Raw genomic sequence first — 8,340 nt, 5'->3', positions numbered from 1 at the left:
TGGTTTTATCGGTTCAACCAGTGATTTATCGGTTGAACCAATAAATCAGTGAACCAGTAGCTTGACCGATTCGATTACTAGTTCGGTTCTAACAACTATGTTTCAATCTAATTTCAAAAATTTCGATTTACTCAATTTAGTCTCCCAACTTAATAGTTATGGCTCACATTGGTTCCTAATCTTATTTTTGTCACTGTCTCACAAAATCGTTAACGACATGCTGAGATGGACTAACGACTGTTACATTATACATTCTAGCGACTGTTTGATGTGACAATTGAAATTTTTTTACCTTATTTTTTTCAACTAAACACTTAAAACCCTAATATGAGTCACGGATACCTAAGTTAAAAAATTTTCTAATTATTATATTAAAAATAAAAAAATTAAATTAGTGAATCTTAATATATAATATAATAATAATATAGTAATTATTTTATATATTGTACGAATATAAATTAATTATTTTTTTATTTATAAAAATTTTAAGAGCTTATTTTATATATATATGAGATATATTTTTTTATGTAAATAATCTTTTAAAAAAATCTAATAGTTAATCTATTACCTTTTTTGTTTTAGTCTAAATTAAATATTTTTTATTATTTTTGGAAAGAAAATCTTTTGAGAAATTTAATAATATGTGATGAAGAATACCGAATAAATTATATAGAAACCAATTAAAACACAACATGAAAACATCTTTAAAAAAAGATGTTTTACACGTCTTTATCTGAGTGGCCTCCAAATATTGTTCCCACCCCCATTTTTTACCGCTTAGTCTCGTCTATGTCTGCACCGTAAAATAAGGTGGCACAGGCTAAAATGGGTTCAAAATGCTAGTCTATTTTACTTTATGGCGGATTGGCGGGTCGACGGGCTAGTTCGCTTTACTATATTTTTTTAATAATAAAATTCATTAAAATTAATAAAAATAATAATTAAAAAATAAATACAAATAAAAAAAATCAAATTATAATATAATTTTTTTTATTTTTTACTTCAATAAAATTATTTAAAATAATATTTGTCGTAAATCATCTTTATTTTAAAAAATAAGTCACATAATTTGAGCATAATACGAAATTGTAAAATAAAATAAATAAAGTTAGTAACTAAGAGAAGCATAAAAACAAAACATGAAAAAAAAGTGTTTAAAAATTATATAATTATTAATTTTGTAGCACTATCACTCTTTTATTTAATAAAAAAGAAAAACAAAAATCTTTGGCTCGGCAGGCTGGTCCGCCCCGCCCCACCAAAACCCGCAAATTTGACGGATTCAAAATTCTAACCCGACCTGATTTTTTAGCGAGTTCGGTGAGTCGATCCGACGAATTCAACCCGTTTTACCATCCCTACCCACATGGCCCTATCCCGTGACCGCGAGAACCCCATTTTCTATCTCTTTATATTAATAATTTATATGAAACGTCTAGCAAAAAATTATAAAAAAAAATATCACAAAATATTATTACAACATACAAATAGAGTATTGTCCAAGATTACACGTCGAAAAATATAAATAACACACCATAATCATAGAGTAAAGAGACTGAAAATGTGGGACGACACAGTGTTAGTATTACGAAGAGAAGGAAGGACATTTTTTAAATTAGGATTAGGTTTTTCAATATATATATTATGTGAAATGACTAAAAAATCTATATTAAAATAAATTATTAAGGATATTTAAATAAATTTAATAATTTGAGCATTAGCGGGGATGGGGCAGGATTTCCGTGTCTGTTTCGGGAGAATTTTACCCCATTCCCATCCTCGCTGAAAAATTTTCCATCTTTACGTCCTCATTTGGGGCAGTCCCCACAGGAATTCCCACGTTTCGGAGAGTTTTGTCATTCATAGGTTACGATCTTTTTTATTTTTCAGGTATAAGAATTTAATTTTAATACACTGTCAATGTAAAGTAGTTTTACATGTACATTCAATTACGTAACGCTACATCAGTAAAAATAATTACCTTTCACTTTAATCACGCGAATGGTCATCCAAAAGAACATATGTAATTGCATAATTATGTAAAATTCTTTACATTATTAATGCATCAAAATTAATCTTTTAGTATAAAGTCATGATTACGGTAGCTAAGTCAACTATAATCATAGTAGCTCGGAGTTGACCTACTAATAAAAAATTGATAGATTTTATAGTCCGAAAAGTGGTTATATTTTTAGTCATGAAGTTAAACATGATTATCATTAATCCAAACGAGGTAATTAAAAAGATTTTATTGGTGAGACAAATTTTTAGAAAAGATTAAAAGCTAAATTGGTAATTTTTGTTGTCCTTTTATTTAATTGAATGATAAATCTCTAAAGAATACACAACAATATTTTTAAATTTTATTATTAATTAAATTGTTATCAAATTATTTAAAAACATGAAAGAAATGCACATCTATAAATTAAGACATTCTTCGTTAATAGAAAAGTATTGAGTTTTGAAAAAAATAAAATAATTATTTGATGATGATAAAATATTATAATAATAGATAAAAAATTTAAAGTGGTGTGAATAATTTTGTTTGACTAATGTGCAGACAAAATCTAAAAGAAAGAGTAACAGACAAGCTCCAATGATACTCTAGGCTCAAGATCATAGCATTAAGTTCATTCACTCACTAATGGCTCAAGAAATCGTTGCTAATCACTAACCTAGATAAAAAGAAGTAACACATCTCCAATACAAAAGCAAAGTGATCGAACTCATTTTTTCTCTTCTCTATTTTCTAACTCACGTGAGTAGTTCCAAAAGAAAACTCTGAATTATGACTCAAATCAAAGAGAAAAAGGTGATTACTAAATTAAGAAACAAAAGGAAAAGAAGAAGAAAGTCAGAGGATAGGGCACGAAAACAAAGATCAAATTCAAAGGTGAATCAGAAAATCTTTTCCATCTTTATACTTTATTGTAACTTTTTGAATATGTTTTCCTTCTATATGCACATAAAGAAAAATTTGAAGAAAATGGAAGTTATGAAACTTTGTTACAAATCAAGGATTAAGAACAAAACTTAGAGTCAAAGTATTGATGAATGACTTAAATTCTTAAAGAAAATTGAAAAAGAAAGAAAGAGAAGAAGCTACATAAGAATGCATGTTAATTTTATTCATTGCTGCTATTCTATTTCTTCTCTGCATTGCTGCTGTGTTATTTGGGAAAAAAGAAGTCAAATATATTCAACCCAGGTTCAAATTTGTAAACTTTACTCCTCTATTAAAGAGTAAACGGCCACAAGTTAAAGAAAGAAGTGAGCACGCAAGTTTGGGTTTTCATAGTTTTAATTTCAAGCTAACTCTTCTTATCCTTAATGAGTTTATATTAAATTTTATGTTTTTCAATGTTCATTTTTCTTTGTTTATTTCGGTGAAAAAAGTCATTAAGTGAGATATTCAAAAAAACCATTAAGAGAAAAGACAAAGAGAGTTATTAAGAAAAAGTCAGAAAATTATGTCAAAACTCTTTTATATATTTTTTTGTTTTATACACATGATTCTGAGGGAATTCCTTTGCTAAGTTGGGTGAGCACTTAGTGGTTGCAAGTCTAGGAAGTGAACCTAGCCAAATATAACTTGGATAAAAGTTGAGTTTGTCCCAGATAAGATTAAGTTGAATCCTAGAAAAATTGGTATTTGTGATCATTGTGAATGATAGTGAAAATTCTACTACTGTTGTATAAAAGTTTAGATGTAGGTTACATTACACATTGTGACTAAATCAAGATAGTGTGATTTTCTCTTCTCTATTCTTCTTTTTTTTTTTATATATATATATGAGACAATAAAAGTGTCTCCTGTATTGCTTATTTCACATAAGTCACAACTATTCAAAAGTAAAGAGTTGCTCTATTCTTAAGCGCATTATGAAAAGATAAAATAAAATTATCGCTTGAAATTTCAACTTAACAGACTTAATAGCAACTAAGTTTTAAATTTAATCAGAAGCAAAAAACAAAAAAAAAATTAAAAAAAGAGGTCATAGATTCAACCCTTTTTTTTAAGCCATTTATAAATTTTCAAAAAGAATGATGTGATAAATAGAACTTCTTATATAATAAGTGAAACTCTAACATTAACAAATGAGCCATGTCATGAATTTTTTTTGTTAACGGTACAGATCTTTGATCACGACTAAATATTTTTGTTACGGCCTGGCCCAAACTCACGCGGGTCAACCCGACCCGAGTCCTCGCCGGCCCAGTAATGCACCCTCCACCCGACCTGGACACGCGTCCCGTACGGCTTGCACACAGCCGTGGGACAACACCTTTGAGGGTATGGGCTTGCCCACTGAAAGGGCCCACTACTGACATGTATATAAGGGGGAGACTGACTCTCCCCCCGAGGTACGTCATATTCACACACCATTTCCTCTCCGCCTGCACATATTCTGACAAGAGCGTCGGAGTGTCTTTGCAGGTGGCACCTCCCTCTCCATCTGAAGTGCTCGGGATCTCGCTCATGGAGTGCTCGGGACCTCGCGCACCCGGGACCAGGAGACCACGACCAGACGAGCCTCTCCACCATCACAAGCGTTGACCTCAGGGTCCTGACCCGAACCGTCCGGTATCCGACCTACCGAACATTGGCGCCGTCTGTGGGGATACGTTCATGGATTTCGTGCTGGTCCAGACTGGGACAGGTTCCGAGGTAGTGCCTCCCATACACGGGGGAGGCGCCGTCGCGACGGAATCCCGACAACAGCAACGGTCGCCCCCGAGGGATGCGACACAGACTCACGAGAGACGCCCCTTCGGGGGGACGGGTGATAACCACGCCAGGATAATGCAAGAACTGCGCCACAGAATGCAAGACTTAGAGCGCCGGCTAGCAGAAAGAGAGCGCGACCAACGCTCCCCAGAACGGAGTCCCACCCGTTCCCGTTCGAGGAGCCGCTCGAGGCGCACGCCGAGCCCCCAGTACGAGTCGGAGAGCACTGGGGGGCGAGTACGCCCCAGAAGGAGAAGTCGCGACCCCATCATCTACGCCCGACACGAAAGGCGGCGCGCGTCGAACAGGGGCGACGAGGAAGCCCACCACGAGAACAATGAGTCGAGAAGAACTGCCCGAGGACCCGTCATAATAGGAGCGACCCCTTTCCACCGCTCTGTACTCGAGGTCCGACTACCAAAACACTTCGACAAACCGACAGACATGAAATATGACGGAACGCAAGACCCCCTGGAACACTTGACGGCCTTTGAGGCCAGGATGAACCTAGAAGGGGTGGGAGATGAGGTCAGATGCCGCGCCTTCCCAGTCACCTTAGCGGGCCCGGCAATACGGTGGTTTAACAACCTCCCGCAAGGCTCGGTGACCCAATTTTCCGACATCAGCCACGCCTTCCTGGCTCAGTTCACAACCAGGATTGTCAAAGCCAAACACCCAATTAATTTGTTGGGGGTAACACAAAGACCCGGAGAACCGACCAGGAAGTACCTGGACCGTTTTAACGATGACAAGGGCGTCGGAGTGTCTTTGCAGGTGGCCCCCCTCCTCTACACACGAAGTGCTCGGGACCTCGTATACCCGGGACTAGGAAAGCACGACCAGACGAGCCTCTCCACCCTTCCCAGCATCGACCTCAGGGTCCTAACCCGAACCGTCCGGTACCCGACCTACCGAACATTGGCGCCGTCTGTGGGGACAAAACGTTCATGGATTTCGTGCTGGTCCAGACTGGGACAGGTTCCGAGGTAGTGCCTCCCATACACGGGGGAGGCGCCGTCGCGACGGAATCCCGGCAACAGCAACGGTCGCCCCCGAGGGATGCGACGCAGACTCACGAGAGACGCCCCTTCGGGGGGACGGGTGATAACCACGCCAGGATAATGCAAGAACTACGCCATAGAATGCAGGACTTAGAGCGCCGGCTAGCAGAAAGAGAGCGCGACCAACGCTCCCCAGAACGGAGTCCCACCCGTTCCCGTTCGAGGAGCCGCTCGAGGCGCACGCCGAGCCCCCAATACGAGTCGGAGAGCACTGGGGGGCGGGTACGCCCCAGAAGAAGAAGTCGCGACCCCATTATCTACGCCCGACACGAAAGGCGGCGCGCGTCGAACAGGGGCGACGAGGAAGCCCACCGCGAGAACAATGAGTCGAGAAGAACTGCCCGAGGACCCGTCATAATAGGAGCGACCCCTTTCCACCGCTCTGTACTCGAGGTCCGACTACCAAAACACTTCGACAAACCGACAGACATGAAATATGACGGAACGCAAGACCCCCTGGAACACTTGACGGCCTTTGAGGCCAGGATGAACCTAGAAGGGGTGGGAGATGAGGTCAGATGCCGCGCCTTCCCAGTCACCTTAGCGGGCCCAGCAATACGGTGGTTTAACAACCTCCCGCAAGGCTCGGTGACCCAATTTTCCGACATCAGCCACGCCTTCTTGGCTCAGTTCACAACCAGGATTGTCAAAGCCAAACACCCAATTAATTTGCTGGGGGTAACACAGAGACCCGGAGAGCCGACCAGGAAGTACCTGGACTGTTTTAATGATGAGTGCTTGGAAATTGACGGTCTGACGGACTCTGTGGCAAGTTTGTGTCTAACGAACGGACTCTCGAATGAGGACTTCAGGAAACACCTCACCACAAAGCCCGTCTGGACAATGACCAGCCATGCAACAAACGCAAACAGCAATCACACAACAACAGAACATAATACAGATACCAGAAGAAAGAAACCAGAAGATTACCTGGAACGATGAAGGAAATCTGGAATGAAGGTTGAAGCAAGAGGGAGTTCGCACAGGAAGCTTTGGATGTTAGGGAGAGAAGGAGTTGGAAATAATAAGAGTGGGAAGTGGATAGGGAGAAAACTGTTTAAAAACCACCCCCAAAAGCGCGAAAGGAAGCAAGGGCAAAATGGTCTTTGCGCACGGGTTTTTTCAAATCATTATGAGCATTAAATGCCCAGCGCGGAGAACGAAACGGCAAACAGATGCCACAGCAGATCAAGGGACACGCGCACAAGAGACGCGTCCCTCCCACGATCAGCCGACCCAACAACAACGCACGAGTGTAAACATCATGCGCCACCGATGGCCCCCACGGCCATCGCTGACGCGTCGGGGGCACTGTTACGGCCTGGCCCAAACTCACGCGGGTCAACCCGACCCGAGTCCTCGCCGGCCCAGTAATGCACCCTCCACCCGACCCGGACACGCGTCCCGTACGGCTTGCACACAACCGTGGGACAACACCTTTGAGGGTATGGGCTTGCCCACTGAAAGGGCCCACTACTGACATGTATATAAGGGGGAGACTGGCTCTCCCCCCGAGGTACGTCATATTCACACACTCCTATGGGGTCCACTTTTCTGATAAGGTATATAAGGGGAGGGTCATACCCCTCCCCCAAGGTACGTCACACATATCACCTTGCCCACTTTTCGCCTGCACATCTGACTGACTAGAGCGTCGGAGTGTCTTTGCAGGTGGCACCCCCCCTCTCCATGCGAAGTGCTCGGAACCTCGCGCACCCGGGACCAGGAGACCACGACCAGACGAGCCTCTCCACCATCACAAGCGTTGACCTCAGGGTCCTGACCCGAACCGTCCGGTATCCGACCTACCGAACAATTTTTAATACGCTTTTTAATTATTTGAGTGCATTTTTTATTATTAACAAAAATTCAAAAAAAATTATGTCAACGTCAAGATAATTAAAATGTATTTTTTGAGATTTATTCTTAATTGAAAATTACTTCTATGGAACTACAAATGGTCAATGAATTGTTTATGGTCGACAAAGTTTTTGAAGATTTATCAACACGAAATAAAGATATGATGAATATAATATATTACAAGGTGTTGTAGATAGTTGTTTTGGTTTTAAACGTCAACTAGAAATTTCATCATGTTAGAGGTGTGGAAAAAATCTGGATGCAACGGTTGTGGAGAGAATAGAAGTTGAAAAAAAAGTGAGTTGGGTGTCAGAGAGATGAACCTTTTGAAATTGTGTGGAAAGTTTACAACGAGGAGATTACTAGTACAGGTGCATTGGAAGAGGTTGTTAATGGCATAAAAATATGAAACCTTGATCGCCAGTGAAATTGACCATTTGAATTAGCAATGTACTTGGACCAAAGGAGATATCATCGCCAAGAAAAGGAGCATAATACTAACAAATGAGAGAACCAAAGTGTAATCAGATGACAGAAGAAGGAGAGATAAAGAGACGATCATGAGGAAATCAAGAAGCAATGCAGGCTAGTGTGGTGGTTTTATGTTGGAATCCGTTGATTTGTCTGTTTAAACAAATGTTGAAAGTTTGAATTTCAGTTTGTATATATAATAATTTATTGATCAATGAC

This window comes from Arachis ipaensis, chromosome B03, assembly GCF_000816755.2.
Source record: "Arachis ipaensis cultivar K30076 chromosome B03, Araip1.1, whole genome shotgun sequence".
Lineage (NCBI taxonomy): Eukaryota > Viridiplantae > Streptophyta > Magnoliopsida > Fabales > Fabaceae > Arachis > Arachis ipaensis.
This window is presented reverse-complemented; position numbering follows the sequence as displayed.